We start from the raw sequence: 20933 nt of genomic DNA on the forward strand, positions 1-20933 counted from the left end.
GCCTCCAATAACCAAATGGACATTAATATCCAAAGCCACGGTACCACCACCCTGAACTGGAAAAGTGTTTTGGTCCTCCCTGCAACACTGTCAGTAGTTCACAAGATAAGTGAAAAGGTCCTGACCCTCTATTAATGTAATTTTAATTCTCTGCTAGGCTATTATGTACTGCTTTGATCACTCCTACAAACCTAACTGTATATGCCAACTGCATTGCTAAAATTTAATTTGGAAGAAATCATCAGAAGCAAAGTTTAAAATACTTATAAAATTTTAACTCTAAGTGCAAAAGGTCATTAGAAGGGGATGTTGATCCTGCTGGTTGAACAAACAAGACGGAGCAGTAAGTTTCAACACTTCTATGCTTGAACTTTGTGCACTTTATGTTTACATCAAGGATTTTTCATTCATTTGGAACAAACTCTACCCAAGTAAATAACAGAAATTACCCCCAAAATGATGCCAAACAGGAGAAAGAACCCGGAGGCTCTGGAGGAGAGCAGAGAATCACCACACCCTCGACAGAAGCTGCTAAAAGAGGAATTCCTTTCCTCTCCACAGCTCCCCGCAGAGCACACACAGAAAACACAAAACACACTGAACTGCAGAAATTCACCATTGCATTAACCTCATTACAACAGCAGGAAACCTGCTCACACTTAACTCCTTAGCCATGGCATGCAGAGGGATGAGAGAACAGCAAGAATTAAATGCATGGCCTAACTTAACAGGGCTTTTAAGAATGACTAAGCAACAAAAGTAATTTTTCAGCTGGATCCTAAATAGTCAGCCAATTCTGCAGGCACTTGCAGCTCATAACATGACCATCAGAGGATCCTCTAAATTTTATTTTTAACCTGTTTCAAATTAATAAATAAGAGTAAAAATTATTGCATGTGCAACAGAGACACATTACATAAAGAGTGTATGTTCTTTTTGGTTTTTATGTATGTTAGTGATGTGAATAGAATTTGTAGCAAAAAAAACCCTTCACATACAGTGAAGGATGTAGGACAAAAAGTTCACATTTAATTATATTCCCACCAAGTTACATGATGAAATGAAGCACATTCCAGGGTGTTCACCTATAAGCACAGGGCATAATTTCCCATACTATATCTACTCTTCAATTGTGGATTGCATCATAGTTACATGCTTAGTATTTTATTTTTCTTTCTTACAAGATGCCTATCTACATGTCTTTCAGAAATCTGAAGAGAATCAAACTGTAAACCTACAGTCTCATTATAGAAAAAAAAAAGTTGAAGAGGAGAAGAAGGGCTAAAGAGATTTACCAGCCTCAGGGAGAGGACAAGAACAGAAAACACTGCAAAAATGTGCAGGGTTTTGGGAACCCAACATTTTACGAGATGCTAACAGGCAAGATTAACAACTGTGTCTGTTACTAAAATGCTCACACTCCATAAGAATTTGTGCATCGTGAGCATGAAATCTTTCCCTCTGCATCTTAAAATATCCATGCATTTAAAAAACCATCTGCAAAAATAGACATTTACTTCCCCGCTGCAAAATTAATTAGAGAGCAGGAATTTCATCTCACTACCACCAATACATGTGATGATGCCACATGTAAACACATTGCACTTGTTTTGGCACAGGACAGCAACAGAAATGGTAAATTCAGAAAGATTCTATGAAAATGTCACTTTCTTGAAGGAGCTGATTAATATCAGCAAAGGTGGAGGATGGGCACCCAAGGCCATGCTGGATTAACCTGCCTCTAGAGAGTGCTCCTTGATCAACAGGGAGCCCATTCACCCATTCCATGGGTGGAGTTTTTTCCACAACCTTTTTTGATTTTTCTTCTCTTCCATTTCTTCTAAACAAAATCCTTACTGCTATTAGATTGGGACTTAAATATCTGTATTTAAATTTTTTTAAAAGTTGGTTTTCAACAAAAAAAACAAGTGACTTTTTTTTAATGACTGATTAGGGTTTTTGCTTGTTTTGATTTTAAATCATGGGTAATTAGGGAAAACAGGATAAAAAAAGTAAATTATGTGGTCATAAAAAATACTGATGAGCATTTTATAAATTGAATGTGGCCCATCAGGGAGAGACAAATTATCCACTTTTAGAAAGTATTGTTTACTGCAGTCTTCCCACTAGACCACCTGTTAATAATATTTGATGTTGTTTTCTTTCTGTATGATGAGTATGACTATAGATGAGATATTTGATCTGCTTGCTACAACTTATTCCCTCTAATGCCTCTATTTCAAAGACCATCCAACCAACAAATGACACCAGCCTCAAGGCAATGTCCCAAGTGAATGTGCATCTTTGCTTCTTTTCCTTATTCACTGTCATTTCCATAATTCATCCTCTTAACGATTTAAGAAGTGCAGAGGATATTTTCAGAGTACATCAATGGTGCTCAGAAAGTCTTATAGTTGACTGACTGCCAAGGGCACATGAAGGAAGCAAGAAGTATGTCCAACTACTTTGGAAACAAGATGCTGAAATTCTCATTCTTTCTATTTGACACATATTCCAATTCTTTGGCCTGATCATAATTCACACTATTTGGCTTAAAACATTCAAGTTTTGTAAGAATATGCTTATTGAAAAAATCAAACACAGGAATCATTTTTACCAAACTGGAAAGCAGAAATATTTCACTTTTAAAGGCTGCCTCCAACAGTACTGTTTCATGACTGGTGTTGCAAATACGACAGGTACTATTTTGCATACTCATTAAAAATGATCTCTGGAGCTTGCAGCTCTTTTTTGAAAAAAAACAAACCAAAAAAACCAAACATCCTTCAGATGCAAGCTACTCGAAAGCATTGTAAAGCTGGTCATCTTTCTCATTCCTCCATTTTTCCACTTAAAAATTTGGTAAATAAATATATTTTTCCTTTTTTTTTTTTCCTTTTCTCCCTTACCATTGTACACAAATCTCCAGCAGCTTATTTTACGCCATCAGCCATCATCACTGTCAGCACTGTGAGAGCAGAAGGCTCCTCAGCTCTTCGTGCTGCCTCTGAATTCATGACCAGAGATTCACCCTCACCATGCACACAGAATGAGCAGCCTTCATCTTCCCATTTACCCCCATTAAGTCAGTGCCATCATGTTCTCCCAGGAGAAAAGTGCAAGAGCTGAAACACCGCGAGCGACAGCAGCCAAGGACACTCAGAAATAAGGTCTGCCCTTGCTGCTCTTGGGCTGGGAAAAGGAAAGCTCCAAACTGCAGGGCAGTGATTGTGTACTGCTGGAGTCTCAGCTCCTTTTGAATAGGTATCAAGGAGCTGGGATGGAGCACAGACCTCAAACTGGGTTTTAACTTGCTTGGAAATGCATGCAAAAATAGTGGGGCTTGGTCCTAAATTGGACCAAAACCAGGTTGTATCATAATTGTGTCGTGTCTAATTAAAGTCCACATCACTGAAATAGAGACTTGACAGTGTGGATAGAGTTGTCACTCGGCAGCCACAGTGGTTCTCAAAACTGCAGCTGGAACATAACTCAGGACAAGAAGGTATAATAAAGCTACTGATTGAATAGTCTGATTGCTAGAATGTAGCAATTTTGCTTTATTTTATAGTGTTGTAGTAACACCTTACTCCAGGGAACGACAGGTTCTTGGATTTCAGAAATCCAATTCCAATTATTACATGGAGTTACCACATCGATGGCTCTTGCACTCTGCCAGGAGACACAAGGTAAATTCTTGGCTCAGGTTTGTAGGGAAAATAAACAGGCAGCATTAATCTAGTCAACATTTATTCATAAATTACAATTAACCCCCCCAAATCTTAGCTTAATAAGTGTCAGCCCAAAAGACTGTGACTACATCTGTCAGCACTAACAGTAAAAAGAAGGTGCCTGACAAAGTATTAAATGTAGCTCTTGTAACCTGTCTCTCATCTACTCACAGAGAAAAAAATCATCTTGGGACAGATGGAGTCACAAAGCCAACTGAACAACTCAAACCAGACTTACACCTGCTGTCCTGCTCTACAGCAAAGACTTTGACAGGGAAATAAGAGTCTATTTTTCTTCAATTTCGCAAGTGTTGCAGCTGTGTATTGCTTAATAATTTAGTTTATTAAAGGCAACAACTGTCAAAATCTATACAAACTAATTTGTCGTGCAGCAATTTTATATTATTGGAATCTTGTTATAATCTGACTAACGCACACAATCTCATTCTAACCATGCCTATAATTGGGTTCTTGGCTCCACAGGCCTAAAGACAGTAATCCAAAACATCTTCCAATTACGCTGAAAAATATGCATGTTTGTGGGAAGCTACATCACTTAATTTTCAGACTCAATGGGCCTTTAATAATATGAGAGGGGGAAAGAAAAATGTTTGCAAAAGGACACTTATTTGTGGTGCTACTCAGCAAGTTATGTGTTCGTGTAGGAAAACACCACCTCAAAACCTATAAACAGCAAAGCAACACTATCGAGATACTTATGGAACATAAACAAAACCAGTCAAAAATCCATTCAGATGGAAGATTTTATTCCAAGTCTACATCTGAGATCGTTGAGTCCAACCTAACACCATCATGTCAACACTTGAAATACAAGAGAATTTCTGCAATCTTTTAAGGGTTAAGAAATTTTTTTTTGTTGTGGGAGAATCATAAAATTTGTCTATAAATCTTGGCAGATTAATAATGTACCTTGTGATGGGTTCTCATTATTACATGAGAATCAACAGACCTATGTTAAATACTGCCTGCAATAATCATATGCATAGAGAAAAGATTCCCTGAGTCACGGGGAGCTGAAAATAAAAACATGTACTGTCACACAAAGAGTCAGAAAAATACACAGGGACAAAAACTTCAAAACAACCCCCTGACAGTCACTTCCAACATGCCTCAAACTGACTCTGAAATAAGGGAAATCAGAGAAATAACATGTCCTGCAGAGTTTAAACATGGGCTTCATTATCTGCCCTTACACACAGGTGAGTGAATTACTGGTGTCAGCTCTGTCCTCTGACCTGGATAAATATTGCCATTTGCATTTTATCAATGGTCAACAACCTCAAGCACTTCTTGAAATGGCCTGGATCCCAAGCAATGCCTGAAACACCAACCCCCCCAGCTAAGACCCCTGCATCTGTGACACCAGTTGTTTGGGATTGGTTCTCTGCCCAGAGCTGCCCTGTGCACAGCAAAGTACATAAGAACCAGGAAGAAGGACACCCCCAAAAAAAACCCCACAAACAAACAAAAGCACTTAGAAATTGCAATCTCTGGATATACACAAGAAAATGGGAAGAGGAAGCTTGCTTCAAGGGATCTGTCTATCCACGACTGTTTGTTTCACAAGGATGACATTATGAACTACTCTGAAACACAGAGACACAGCTTTGGGGAGACCAAACACCAAAGAGCTCAGCACCTTTGGAAAGGCACAGCCAATTTGGCAGTGAAAGCTTAAAGCCCCACAATATGTTTCCTCTATCATCAATGCCATGCCCTGCAACAAGCAAACAGCTGCAAGCCCCAGCCTCTGCAGGGCAGGGTACTAAAAGGCAGAATGCTGGATCAGCTTGTTTTTAGACATTTGGTGCTAATGTGGGCTTTTCCTCACACCTTCCACACATTCTGAGAAGACCTGAATGCAGAAGATGCAGCATGTGGTTGAAGGGATCATGGGTGTTTCCACTAGCAGGTGAGTTCCACAGGTACCTGCAGCAGGGTTTTAATCCAACAACAGGAAACACTTTCTAGGACACAGCTTAAACCTCCTAGGACAGCAGCTAAATGAGTAATGGAAACTCCACAGATAGTGAGAAACAATTTTTGTTCCCTGTGAGTTGAGCACTCACAGCAAAGTTATTCACACAAGAGGGATGAGATGCAAAGACAACACAGACAAATTCCACAACTAGCAGTCAAGGCACAGATATCACAGTGCTGCTCTACGGAGTTTGGTGGAATACATTTAAAAATGTTTGGACATCTGTGACAAAACAGATCTAAAAATAACAAAAAGCATATACAAAGTACGATGAATCTCTCACACAGTCTTCCTGCCTTATTATCAATTCAATTAAGAATTCATTAAAAGGACAAGTATCACACATGGTTATTAATTTACAGGTGAATGTGAGTGTGAGAGAGAAGGCAGGAGGCAGGGGGAATAAGTAGAAGAGACAAAAACCTACATTGAAATTCGTCCCATCAGAGCAAACAAGAACACAGTATCTCTTTGGTATAGTAACACATATGCTGTGAGAAGCAATGTGCACTTGAATGCATGTTTTTATTCTGATCCCAAAGGATCAAGCTGCTTGTGAGATGCTGGTTATTATTTTATTCCTCTTTGGTTTGTCTAGGAGCTACACACTTTCAGTGGAGGCCTGAAAACTGCCTTACGTTCTTTACACACAGGAAAACATACAGGAGTGGTGCTGATTTAGGACTCACAAATGAAGGTGAGATGTAGACCATGCATCACTGGTTTTCCTCTAAGGCTTTGCTTAAGAGGGAGACTTCCCTCAGTAGTTGAAGTGTTATCACTTTGAAATTGTCATCCTCAAAAAGTGGGTTTGAAGAGCATACCAACTTTGCTTTCAAGCTTTTGATTGCCAAGCCTGAATGTTACTGAAGCAAGAGTTTCAGAATTAAACGTATACGCAAAGGATACACAGCATAGATGAATAATATATGCCTATAAATAAGCAGAAAAATAGACTTAAAATATCCACATAACTATTAATTAGTTATTAATATTAGATCACTGGTCTATTTCCTTTCAAATTAGCCACCCACTAGCAAAATGTCAATTGCAAAACAAGAGACTATATTTATAGTACAGCCTACTTTGAATTTTGAGCGACGTGTCAGCCACTGCTCAATTACAATACCCCTATTGTGTGCCTTCCCAAATTAATACCTAACTTTCATTATAGGCAACTATACGTACAAAAGCCACGTTAGATTTTAATAGTCTTTATTACATCACAGAAGCTGGTGCAAACGTTTTTCCATTTAGAAGTCTACGCAGAGAATTTTGAAAAAAAAAATTTTAAAAGTAGAGTTAAATAATATTCTGGAATGAAGTAGGGTGGGACACTGGACACAGTGATGCTGGGAGGAGTGAGTGTCCAGGAGATGGTAATAAGAAATTCCTGGATCTGATTTTATTATTTCCCAGAGAAAGACTAGCTTTGATTGCTGGTGCACCATGGGATGCAATACAACGTATTACTTTATATATTACATCTTTAGACTGGACTTAAAAGGAAGAGCCACCAACAAAGTGGAAAAAAACTCTGAACAATATATCTTATCCATCAGTGGGAGGATAAGAACTCTGGTCCAGCCCTACACTGACCATTGAGAGGGAGGACAAACTTCATACATGGATACTACTGACATGACTTCTCCTGTTTCTTTTCCATCATGGCAAAAGCAAGGAAAGCACAGTCACCATGGAACATCTTCTCTGCAGCTTTTGTAAATGACATAACTGAGGACTCCTCTGGCAAAACTAGACCGCATTGGGGACTTTGGAAGAGGCAAATTACATTTTTAAAGAATATGGCCTATTTCACTGGGTTTTCTTCCAGTATAGGTTTTGTGATTTGCCCTGAAAACAGTTCTCTTCCCTTTCTTTTTCCAGATGCCTGACACTATCTGCAGAAGAGTGGAAAAAAGAGCAGCCTGCAGAGGATGCTCAGTGAAGATGGAAAGCTGGCAGGAGAAACCATACCAACATACACTAAATTGCCTCAAGCCTTCTGCTGAGGGAGAAGGACTCATTGTTTCAGGTACATCTGACATGGAGAGAAAACAGAAATGGAGGCAGAATTGCATAGAAACAGCTCTCTAAACAAAGTTATAACAAGGGAACACCATCCCCTCAACAAGAGGTGACCTGTGCTCATGTTTCAGTGGATAATAATCTATTTTTATAGTGTTACAGCAGAATAATTTGGAATACTCAGAAATATTTGAAAGACAGACTTGAAGAGAAACACAGTAATCATTGCTGCTCAGTCTTCCTCTTGGTATAAAATCACATCACTTCCCATCAGCTTGCAGGAGCACACTCCCCCTAATAATGCTATTTACAGAACTTCCTTCTACAGCTAGCTCTTTGAATCTTGAAAAAAAATTTAAAAATCATCCTCCTAGCCTTAAGATTTACACAAAACCAGAGGGGCTGTGCGAGGTGTTTAATTTCTCATGTATTTATGCATACCAAAGTACTTGTACAAAGAAATCAATTGTAGCTGTGACTAACATTGCATGTTGTCAATTCACCTTTAAATCCACGGGGAGTGAAGAGAATCCTGTGTTATTAAGATCATCATTTGCTGTCTGGGAACAGGATTGTCTTTGGTTTTTTATTTTCTAAATTTGCTCTTTATCTTAAAATTCACTTTATAACTATTAAAAAACTAGAGGAAGAAAATTGGGAAAGGGAAACAAGACCTGCAAAAAACAAAATACAAAGCTAGCTGGGATCCAAAGCCACTTTGATCATGTGGGATATTTTTATATCCACTGTGCACTTTATTTTTTCTAATAACTGCCACACTTGTAAGCAGAAAAGCTGCAAGGTACTTGAAAAGAAGGTAAGAAAGAAAAGATAAATGTAGTTTCATCCATTCCCTGATGGGCTTTTACTTTATACACACTAAAAATATTTAAACCTTAAGGAAATAATATAAAAATGTTTAGGATTAGAGTAGGCTTGACCTGCTAAGTGAAAGTCTCTACTATCAGCAAATTTCACTCAAGAAACAGCTATAGGAATCCATGTCTTATGTTATGAATAAAAACTGGAGCCCAACAATCAATGAGCAGTTGTGCCTCTGTAGCTGTAACACCATGACCAATATCACACCAGCTGCTTTATATAAAACCAGCACCAAATCAAGACCTAGTTCATATCATCTGATTTTTCTCCTATTCCAAATCACTTTACTTGTAACACTCATATTAAAACTTGCAAACACTATCAGCAATAATAAAATATTGTTTTAATTTTTTTTTCTTAGTTACGCTTACCTTAAACAAAATTTGATTTACAGAGGGAAGGACATTTGACATGATTTTTTTATGGTTCAAAATCTTTAATAGAAATAGGGATCAAATTTAGAAGTTTGGGTGTGTTATGGAGACGAAGACAAGTGGTTTTCTAGTAAGTCCTTTTCTAGTAAGTCCTCACACTCATGACTCAAAAAATCCACACCAAAAGCTTCTTCAAATCACCGGGGGGGGGGAAATAAAAAAAATCATCAAGCCAACAATGGACACTTTACCCCTACTGGTGACAGTAGAACACCCTTTTGACAGTGCTGAGGGAATGAGTTTCCACCAGACAAACTACAGACTCCACGGTCACTCTAAGGTGGATCTCCTGGCAAGAGGATTCTCCCTCCAAGATGCCACAGAAGCTGCCTTTCCGCTGAATTTAACCTCATTAACTGAAATTATTGTCACTGACTATCCTGTTATATAACCACAGGAACAATAAATCCTTTGCCATCATGTTCTTCACCTGAACTGCAGCTAGGAAAAGAGCAAAATTCAGTGACCCTGTGCCCCACAGCAAGGAAAGCACACAGGGTTATTCACAAACACAACCTCTGGGTAATGCCAAGGGCAAATGTGGAGTACAGGATGTGGAAGGCAGTGTGAGGCACCAAGGATGAGGCAGCACTGTCAACTCATCATGGACTTGAACTTCAGCTCCTTAATCTGCTAGAAATGCTACTCAAAATATACCGAAAATGTTATTTTCTGCCTCAGGTCGAGGTAGAACTGGTCTGTCTGTTCAGCATAGCAACACTCAGATGAGAAAAGGCTCACTGTGGATATGCCACAAGATATATTATTGAAAAACAAAAATAGCTCATTTTGTCACGAAGAAAACTGAGAGCACTTTTGAGTAGTTAAAGGTTTGTAAGGCTTTTTAAGACCTGTTGCACTTTAGGTTTATATGTATACACTGTAATTTTAGAAATGCTAGAAAAAGTTAATAGCAGATCCACTTTTGTTCCCTTTTATATTGAGCAGCAAACTATTTAAGCATTAACTACCCTTGACAATGCAATTAAAACCTGACCCAATTTCTAGACACAAATGACCTGCATTTATCACAGCACAGCCATATGTAACCAAATTCATCTCCATTTACCCTGTCTCTCAATTCCATTTATAATACTGAAACCTGAGGGGAAAAAAAAAAAACCCAAACCAAAACAAGGCTACCAGAAATCAGTGCCTGGGAGGAAAATGAGCAGGTACCATGCACAGGAGGGGTAGCCACCTCCACAGCTCTGATTCCATGACTTGGAGAGAAGGAAAAGTCAAACAAGTCTATGTGCAAAGTTTTTATCACTGCTCTGTGCTGCAAAACAGACAGCAAGTGAATTACAAGGCTGCAAAGCCAGGATTATATAAAACCAAAAAACCTCTGGCAGTCATCATCTTTACTACTGAGCATAAATCACAAAATGCGCTGATACAAAACCCTTGTAAAATCTCTGATGTGGTTTTATACACACTTGGATAAAACGGAGTGGTACAAAATCACCTACAAAACACAGACAATTAAAAAGCAAGGGATCTTGGGGACTTTATTCATTTCACTTAAAATGTTGCTGTTCTACTTCAGGCACATCTCTCTTTGCTCAAGGAACCTTCAGACCAACTAAAACCAGACATAATGAACATTATTATTACCACCATTTATTTGAATAACCACATCATCCAAAAGATCCCTTTTTAAGATGGGGCCCCCATTGTGCTAAGGTTGCATAAACACGTAGGACTTCGTTCCTGTGCTGAAGAGATCTTAATCTCACCAGACAAGGTCAATAAACAACATTAAACATCAACAACAAAGTCTCCTGTCCAGGACTTCTGTTGTTCTGTTTTAATATATATTCCCTTAGACCATCTGCTACTCTCTCTTACAGACCAAGGTCCTCCAGAGAGTCAGCACCACTGCTGCTGCCAAGTCTGTCCTCCTAGCACACCCATTAAAAATAAAAAAAAAAAGAAATTCCTCCTTTGTGGGAGACAAAACACACTGAGGAGTCTTCAGTGATAATGGAAGTGCTGAGATGTAACATAGCTTTTCTAGATATTCCTGAAAGTGCCAGTTATTACTGAGTCAGGATAAATACAATGTTGAGTATTGTCATCTTTATCTAAATTCAGTAACTTCTTCCCTGGCCAGTGGAATGAAATATTTGTAGTACTGAATGAGGATTAAATGCTAGCCCCTGGTTTATCTCAGAAAAAAAGCTAGATAAAGAGCTATGTAACAAGTCTAATTGTCTTTGGAAAAAACAAACAATCTATACAGAGCTAGTAAGTAGTGGGAGAATGGGATTTCTCTTATTTTCTAACCACACAGCAAGCAGCCTCCCACAGCCAGGTCCTTGCTCAGCCCCAGTGAACCCAGCAGGAACCCAGGCACTGAGCTGGACCAGAGCTGAACAAGCAGAGAAGTGTTTTGTAGGGAGAGAGGGAAGGAAAAAGCATCACAAGAATAGGCATTTTTTCTGTTCTTGGCTCTGGCTGTTGGGCTGAGTTAGGGAATGCCTTATTAAACAGCTGAAGCTCTAGAAATTTGCAGCCATTATCCTAGTGTGAGGTAAAAGGTTACACATGCCCTTCTGCCTGGCTATGATACTTTCTTCACTCAGCAAATATTTAGTCGATTTAAGATGTCCAAAACAAATTATTTTTTCCCAGGTGTTACTAAAACAATCCACACAGCTCACTTAGGTTTGGTTTGAAGTGATAAATAGATTCATTTCCTACAGTGAAGTCCATGCTTTGCAGATCCTACAATCCTCCTGTACTAAGATGCAATGAGAGAAGTAAAAAGAAGCAAAACCCCCTCTTCAAAATGTTGCATTCTGGAGGATTTTATGGTATTCACCCATTACAACAGAAACAGTTGTCCCCCTCCCCCTTTCAGTATATTCCTTTTCATTTAACCCAAGGAGTCTATAATGAAATCCTCCCAGGAATTCGTAGCAAGTTAGGGAACGCTTTGCCTTTTGACAAATCCGCTATACCTAAGGAATGCAAGTGTTTCCTTCACCCAATTCTTCAACTAAGCTTCCTAATTATAGCACTCTTATCACAGGATTTCACCATATGCTGGCAGAGGCGCTGTGTATCACACTGAATTTAAAGTTGAGGTAGCCACAAAACTGCTCTCCAAACCCCCTAAGACTGCACTGTCGCTTCTCAGCCCTGGCACAGTGAGCAGCAAGCTGCTTGTGGAAACGAGCTACAGCATTACCTTCCAAATTGTCCTAAGTGCTACTCAGCTCCCATAAACTCTCCAAGGCAGGGCTATGAACTCATCCACCTCCCAAACATTCTGACCTCTAGGCAATTTCTCAGTTGACCTCTTGGCCATTTTCATGGGTGTAGCCAGAGGGAAGTGGGAGGCAAGGCTGGATTTATTTTAAATAACTTCTGACGTGCATTAATTTCCCAGTGGAAGATTGCTGTGGATATAGCACTGCAAGAACACAAATGCCATGCTGCCAGGCTAAGAGAATAGGGAAGCAAGTGTGTTATTCCATGGCCTAGAGCTCCTCCTGGGATCCCCAAGCTCCCTTCCCTCTCAGAGCACTGTGCCTACAAACCACTGCAGATCTTTCGCCAGATTAGTTACAAGTCACAAAAATATGTGGAACAATTGACTTCACTTAAGCTGCAGTGCTTTTTCTTCAAAAGCAAGCACAGAGGTTCCTAACTTATGAGTCCTGCATAGTTGACATCTTTTTAAGTTGATGTCACCCACCACAGCTGTAACTTGGCACTTCTAGTAACACTCTGCTCAAGTTTTGCCTTTCCTGACGTTTCTCCACTCATGCATTTGCAAAACGTCCCACATCTATCTTGGGGTAACAACAGAGCCTTAGGAACCCTAAAAATGACTATTTTTTTCCCATAGGTTTGCTATGTATAGATGCCACGAGTTCTTCTGGGAATGATTTAGAATTTGCGCACATAACACTCCTTTCCAAAGCATAAATTTAAAGATTTACATAACGGATTAAATTGTCTCCTAAATCAGACAAAAAATGAGTCCAGGGCTTACTTATGTGCTTCTGAATTTGCTGAACTGGAATGTTCCTGATCATTACACTGTTTTCTCCCCGGCTGCAGTTTTTTGCCCCATGTTCCCAGTTCCCTCATGTCTCAACTCCCATGAAATCCAGACACTTGGACTAAGACATTTCAGAGGATCACATATTACACTCATTCTTCTTCCAAATATGCTACAATCCACATCCAGCTGTGGACGGACTGAAAAACAGTCTGATGAAAATGGGAAGCTTTAACAGAGACAGACCAAGTCAACCTCAACAGGGTAATCCCTGCAAGTGCTTTGACAGGGGCATCTTGAAAGACAAAAAAAAAAAAAAAAAGAAAAAAAAAAATCAGGAGTTTATTTAGTTTGCATTATGATGAAAGGGAAATTCAACTGAAATACATGGACCACCATGGAGATGTGTGAAGAAAAAAAAAAAAAAAAAACAAGCCACAAAACATAAAACCAAAACAAAACAAAAATAGGGGAAAAAAAAGTTACAGTTGCTCCTGTAGGCAACAAGGAGGCCAATCTGTTGAGAAATTTCTGTCAGCTTCAGCAAAGAGGATGTTAAATCAAAACTGGATGGGTCAGTGAAAGCAACTTTGCTCCACAACAGCCTATTCACCACAGCTCCCAGTCTGAGCCAAGAACTGGGACACGCAAGAGTCTGCTCACCAACTGGAGAGGCTTTGAAACAGGAACCTTGTAAACTGCAGCAGCATAGGAAAAATCTTAATAATAACCAAAATTGAACGGTTCAGCAGAAAAGGATTTTGTTTTTACAAAAAGTTAAATATAAAAGAAGCCAGGAATTAGGCCAGTGGAAAGGTATGTCAACAATCTATCCTAAGCTGCATTCACAGTCACAAACTCAAAAACATACTAGTTACTTGCTTAGCATAAAAAGTACGAAATGCACAAGAAAAGGCAGCAATGATCTTGCCTAAGGAGGAGCACATCACCTTGGGGTATCAATGGTAAGAAATATTAAGTTGTATTTTATCTTCTATTTAGAGCAAAACCCCAGCATCCCTAATGCAGTTTCCATTTGCAATTTACGTAATTAAGTCACCTCCTCACAGTTCAAATACCTTTACCTACTACTCAGGTTACTTCCCATTTCCCAGATGGTCAGCCTCCTCCATCTGAGCCTCAGCCACTTCTTGGTCAAATCCATTCTGATGCCTTTATTAGTAGAATAATTTATCAGCTGTTGAAAGAACAGTTGTTACAAATTTGTTTTCTATGCAAATCAGGTTCCATGAACTAGGATGGAATTCCAGCCTTTTCAAATGCATTTTAATGTGAAATGCTGACATCAAGTCTTAACTTCATTTGATTATTTTTTCTGTTTATGTTATTAGCAACCAGTTTTTCTGGCACTCTTTCCTGTTCCAGTTCAATCACTCGCTTGAATTACTTGAACTCTTGCTGAACTGCACCAAAAAAAGGAAAATTAACTAATGCCTCATTTGATCTTGTGACCATAAAACTTGTGTTTTCATTCCCTCTTTAACCTTTGACCATCTAGTTTTCCCCTTAATTTGTGTGTTATGCACCTGATAGTTTTAAATTTGTTCCTTTTATTCATGAAAAAAGACTCTGCTTTGATGGTTGATCTGCCCTCTGTTCATTTTAACCACCAGTGACTTTATTCTGGCTTCTCATCAGTAAGCACACACTTAAAATCACTTCCTCATAGTCCATCACGTATATGTTATTTGGCTTACTGTATGCTCTTTACCAGAAGTGTATGGCTGTTCTCATAAAAAGTGTCAACAAAGCTAAAAGAGAAAACAAGATACAAGACAGTGAAATGGCTGATTTTGTACAAGCTCATTTGCCAGTTTCACAGAATATGCTGAGTTGTAAGAGACTCACAAGGGTCATCGAGTCTAACTCTCTTTCCAGCACAAAACCATTCCCAAGAGTCGCACCACATGCCAGTTCATTACTTTATTCTCCTTTTCATATTGTTATGATGGACTTGACTTTAACTTATGCTACTGGACTTAGCTTTTTTTTTAAACAGCTGTCAAACACCTGAACACATGATAAAACATTTTTAAAACACATGTAGACCATAATAAAATATAGTCCACCTACAGCCAAAAGAAATTAAGTGAAAGGGGAAGATTTCATGAATATCATTAATGAGGTCAAATATTCCAATTATGGCTCACATTTGACATCAACTCTCCCCATTCATGTGAATATTAAATTCATGGATGCCAATCCTACATGCATATGCTCAGTATGGGATTCAAATCCCTTGTCTTGAATGGTATTTTATATTTGTTCACTAAATTACAATCAGAACACCACACATGACCTTTATTTACAAATATGGGTGCACTAATCCACAGACTAAAGTTTTTGTTTCTATTCAATGGGTGGACTAAAGACTTAGAATACAAATGCAGTCTCCTAGCCCTGCCATCCATGCTGATGGCCACACAGAGTCCTGGTTTTTGAAGGCCAGCAGGTCTCAGTTTCTCCTGAGTAAATAAAAGTCAGTATCAGCAATGTCATTCCACACAGCCTACAGACTTCCTGTTGTTCTGCAGCAATATTCATTATCTCCCAGCATCAGCACTGCTGAAACTAATGGCAGCTTTTACTTTTGTTAACTTGAACTAACATCAACTTTCTGTTGACAAGAAGGAAATCAGGATCAAGGCCTGATGATACAAGTGACACATTAACACCATCTCCTGTGAAATCAGCCTTGCTCTTCTGCAGATGGCAACACTCGTGCTGGGACACAAAAGAGCCTGTCCTTGGGTTTTCTCCACAACATTCCCAGGTACACATAATAGCCAGTTTAATTTTTTAACTAAGCAACAAACTTCGTCGATAACAAGAAGATTTTACACTGTATTTTTAATTCTTTCACATAATAGGGCAGGAAAAGGGTCATTTCAGGTTATACCACTCCACCACGGGCATATGGCAGTGAACCCAGAGCAGAAACACAAAATCTCCCTCTCCTCTAAAGCAGATGGCATGCTGATCAAGTAAGATATAATCCAATGCTAACTGCACTACTATTATCTATAGAACCAACACCAGCATAAAGCAGTAAAGATAGAAAAAAACCTAAGGCAGGGGAGGTGAAGCAGAGGAAGACAACAATGAAGAAAACAGAGTAAACCAGCTGTAAGAGAAAACCCATTCCAGCAGAAATAGCCTCTTTTCAGGTACATTTAGGATTTAAAACCTAGGAACAGCAGTAGACAAGGAACAGCAATGGTCCTCATCCTGTTTTAGAAGATGTTCTTCTAGCTTGAGATACTGGCCCAGTTCCCTTTGCTCTTGCACTGCACTGGGTACCTGCCAGGGGCTAAATATCCCGGCTGCTTAGATAATTACATATTTATGATTCTGCCGAGAATTCTTAGTCAAAGCTTATTTCTGAACTGTAAAATGCTTAGAGAAACAGCAGAGAAAGTTCTCTGACAAATGCTATTTCAAGACGGAGCCAACACTTAAATTTTTTTTAAAGGACGTTCATTTCCGTTTCACTTGATTCATTCAGCGGTGAACTTTAATGGCAGAAAAAGGAGAAAAGGGATGTTTTTCCTCTGAATCAGAAAGGGATCTTGCTTGTGTGTTTAACAGAAAATTCAAAAACCCTTCCAAAACTGATTCAAAATAGTGTACATACAATTTTTAATGCTTATCACAGTTTGCACCTACCACATGATGTAACTTTTCTTTTGTATCACACTATTATTAGCATTTTCTCTTCCACGCATAAACCACTAGATTAGCTAATTCATGCTGATCCAATAAATAGAACTGACGTACAAACATGTTGAAATATAATTGTTTAGCCACAACAAATGATCATACAAAATATGTTGCACTTCACCTTCCCTCATTGATAATAGCATACACTGATTACAGAAGGAGCAAAACAGTCCAAAATTTCATGTTGTCACTTATTTTAGACTATTTCAGCACCTGCTAGAAATAATTTTTTTTTTTTCTCCTTTTAAAGGCTGTACTCCATAAACTGTACAACCAACAGCCTCAACAATAAATTTCATGAGCACTTTTAGGCCCCACTGTTCAAAGTGGTTTCAAGCTTGGTTAGCTTTATGCATATGAGTGCTCCTTATTTGTATCTCAAAAGAACTACTCCTACACTCAAAGTTACATGTACACACATGCATTTGTACTTCACAGAATAAGTGCCTTAGCCTCACAGGGTTACTTATTTTGAATCAATTATTCTAGGCTCTTGAGGGCAACATCTTTAGTACTGTCAGGTTTCATAAACTCTGGAAAGCAGGGGTCCCTGTTCTCAGAATAATGACAGCTGACCTTCAGCTCTACCACCTTACAAAGAGCTGCTCATCTGCAGATACTCATTTTGTGTACCTTCAGTTGAGAGATGCCGTTCAGCTCCTCTTGAAGCACAGCCAATTTTGCAATTCCAGTGCAAAAACCTTGGAGCTAGTGCCACAGACCTTCGGCTGTCCTTGGCAGGTGCCAGCAGAGACAAGGCTTCACACCAAACCCAACAACCCTCCAGCTCCTGCCCTCTTCCCTTGTTTGCCTTTCTTTGCACAAAAGCATTTTAACATAACGGCCTGGCAGATCAGTATTTGGATGGTTTAGCTGCTGAGGAGCCACGGGCTAATAGTTATATTTATTTATTCATTCACCTGTCTTCTAAGGAGTGGTAAGGTCACAGGACCACTTGAAGGCACCACAAAGGCATTCAAACTAAAAACAACTTGCTGCAGTCATGGGGAAATTTTTACAGACATCTTCCAGTCCCTTCACTGAACACATTTTTGTTTGGAGTGACTTATTCATTCTCCCCAGCTCCTCTAAGCCCTCCTGCTGTTTCTGAGCTAAATTCCCTGTGTAGGTAATTACACTGAAATGTTGCATCCATGGAATTTCCTGGCCCAAGAGGCTCAGAGCCTGCAGAGCTGCTCTGCAACATCCCTGACGTGTAAGAATAGTTGACATAACACACAACAGGCATGTTGCACCTTCACAACACAGTATGGTGTGCTCACCTTAAAGCAGGCAGCACTGAAAACAATAGATTTAAATCATCTACTTGGTATTCCCCTCAAGACTGTGAGGACATGCCTTAGCTGTTGATGACACTGCTTTCCTGGGGACAAGGTAATTTTGTGCTCACTGCCTATCCTCACACTTTGCCTGTGCCAGCTTGTAATAAACATTAACATCCTCTGTTCTCTTCTGCATGAGACCTTTATAACTGAGCAGGGTGTTGGTCAAACTATCCATGGAGTAAAGGATGGAGCTCAGAATCCAGACACAGGGTTTCCCAGGATGTCTCTAAGAAGGCCACCACACTGCCTTGCTTGTTTGATTCCTTCACAGCTCTTTTTGGCTACCTCTGCAAAACTAAACCCACCACAGCAAGCTGTCATAGGAGAGTCACAAACTGGCTCCCACCTTTCTGTAAGTTCCTGGGTTTTGCACAGTCCATTCTGTATTTCTAAATTTAGATATACATCTGTATGTGTGTATAAATACATGCACAGATAAGCACATTGCTACATTCCCACATATATTTATGTGCACATACACAAACCTGCTTCAATGACTTCCAGAAGACAGAAAGGCAAACTGGTTTGCTTCCAATATTCACAAAAATGTTTTGCAAGACATGATGAAAAAATATCTTTTAGCTAAGCTACCTGTTCCATCATATAGTAAGAAAATTTATTTGCTAAAACCCTTGTTGAAATCCTGATGTCATCTTTTGCTTAGACCAAAGATCCAAGATTTTCAATTTTTATTTCTGACATGTTTGTTCATTCTTGTGACCACAGATTAAGTACCCAATTATCAGCCTCTAAATGAACCTTCAAAATCCTAGAAAAAGTAGCATTAGACACTTACTTTCCTGCACTTAATAGGCCTTTTTCATTAAGCTTTTGCATCTTTTCTTTGACATGGTGAGGACATTAAATTTGGCTGGAAGAATGGGAAGGAGAACTTACAGCCATGCTATATCACAACATAAATATTTAATTTTCTAAAAAATTGCCAACAACTACAGTAAGTTTTAAGGAGTAACCAAATAGAGTAAAATACTAGTTAATCAGTTAACATATACATAACATATGGATGTATATCATAACATGATATAACATAACATATTATGCAAAAAATAAGCTGCTTTTAATTACCTTGAAAATTGAAAATCTAAGAAAACAACAGAAGTGGTGTAAACTGGTTTGTTTCTTTTTTTTACTACTAAGAAATGGATGCGACAATCAGGATTAAAACATGAACAAAAATGCTACAACCATTTCTCAAGGGAACCACAAATTAATTTCTTATTCAAATGTATGTGTTGGACATGGGCAACCATGGTTAAACCAAGTCCTGTTTAGGAGATGTACATAACCTGCTTTTTTCAGCAACCTCTGGCCCACACTTTGTTTATACACATCGAAGAGAAAGATGTAATAAAAACCTATAAAAGTCTTTTTTACTGTACAGGTTTAGTTACGATTACTTTGGGGATGATGAAAAATGTGTCTAGCTTGTCTCTTAAATCTACATTCAAACTATTTCAAAGTTAATTAGAGGTGAGTAATGGCTTAGAAATCTCTTGAATAATAAAATATAACAACTTATAGCACAAAAACAGTCCTCAAAGAAAAGAGTGGGGAGTACTTCCATTCACTGCAAGTAACAGTCGAGTATGTTTTATGATCACTGTAACAACTACCATGCCCTTGAGACTGTGCAATTCTGAATTTCTAATATAATTTGTAGGGGGAAAATTAGGACAAAATGCAGTAACATTTCAAGTACAGTCTTTCAGTATTTTAAAATTTTATGAAGTATAAGGACTAGGTTAATATGAAATGAGTCATGTTTTTAAGAGAAGCAGTAATACAGATTGGTATCTTAAATCATAACTAAAATAACACTCAACCGCTACAAAATAAAAAGAAAACAGAGTAGCTCTTTGCTGGAAAAAGGTCAACAACAACAATGAAGATTTAGCAATACTAGAAAAGGCTGAGAGCACTGCTCATTTCAGGACTGAGAAGTTGAAATACCAGGCTGAGTGACCAGGTAAACATAATGCTTTCTCACTCAACAAATCCGTTCCCACCAGCTGAAATTAGTCCTAAATCAATGTAAACTCTACACATACCAACTTGGAGCCAAAAACCCAGACTATTAAACAACATACACATTTGGTGCAGATCTTCTGATTTCAGAGTTGTATTTGCTTTACTCTGTAACAAATATATTACATTTCACTCCATGATGTCTTTGGGAGTCAACAGAATTGCTTAGTGCTTCAAAGTATAGCAGTTACATCCAAGCAAACTCTCTCAGAGAATCATTTCTCACACAGGGAAAAGACAGTGGAGTTGTAAAGGTATAAGTGAGACTGTAATTGATTTACATACTCCTTGGATCCATGTCCACACACAAACCAAAGGAAACCAATTCAGCTCCCAGATCCAAAATTGAGTTTTCAAAGCAAGTGGGTCAAAATATTATCCCCCTCAGCTTCTGTACTGAGCACAGTGATCTAGAGATGCTTCAAGTACAGAACTCACACTGGCGTTTTATGTATTTATTTCTTCAGGCTAATGCTGAAAGTATCACTTTTGTACACCTCAACTGTGACACCATAAGATACCATAACTGCTCAAAAGAGGTTGTTTGATCAAAACTGAAGCAGTAAGTTCCAGTCCTTCCCTTCAGGCCTCAACTCTGCTTTCCATCTGCACAACTATCACGAAGCACCAGCCAAGCATAAGGACAGCCTGAAAACATGAATTTGCAATAGTCTGTAACACTGAGTAACATTCCAGAGATGGAATAAG

General features: G+C 38.7%; 1 protein-coding gene across 5 annotated transcripts in view; it reads right to left on the bottom strand.

Moving 5' to 3' along the window:
• TBL1XR1 (TBL1X/Y related 1) overlaps positions 1–20933 on the bottom strand; it is a 107961-nt gene that overhangs the window by 39286 nt on the left and 47742 nt on the right. The gene's annotated exons all lie outside the window — the stretch shown is intronic.

The sequence above is a fragment of the Lichenostomus cassidix genome, chromosome 9, assembly GCF_008360975.1.
Source record: "Lichenostomus cassidix isolate B80296 chromosome 9, HeHo_3.0, whole genome shotgun sequence".
NCBI classification, from domain to species: domain Eukaryota; kingdom Metazoa; phylum Chordata; class Aves; order Passeriformes; family Meliphagidae; genus Lichenostomus; species Lichenostomus cassidix.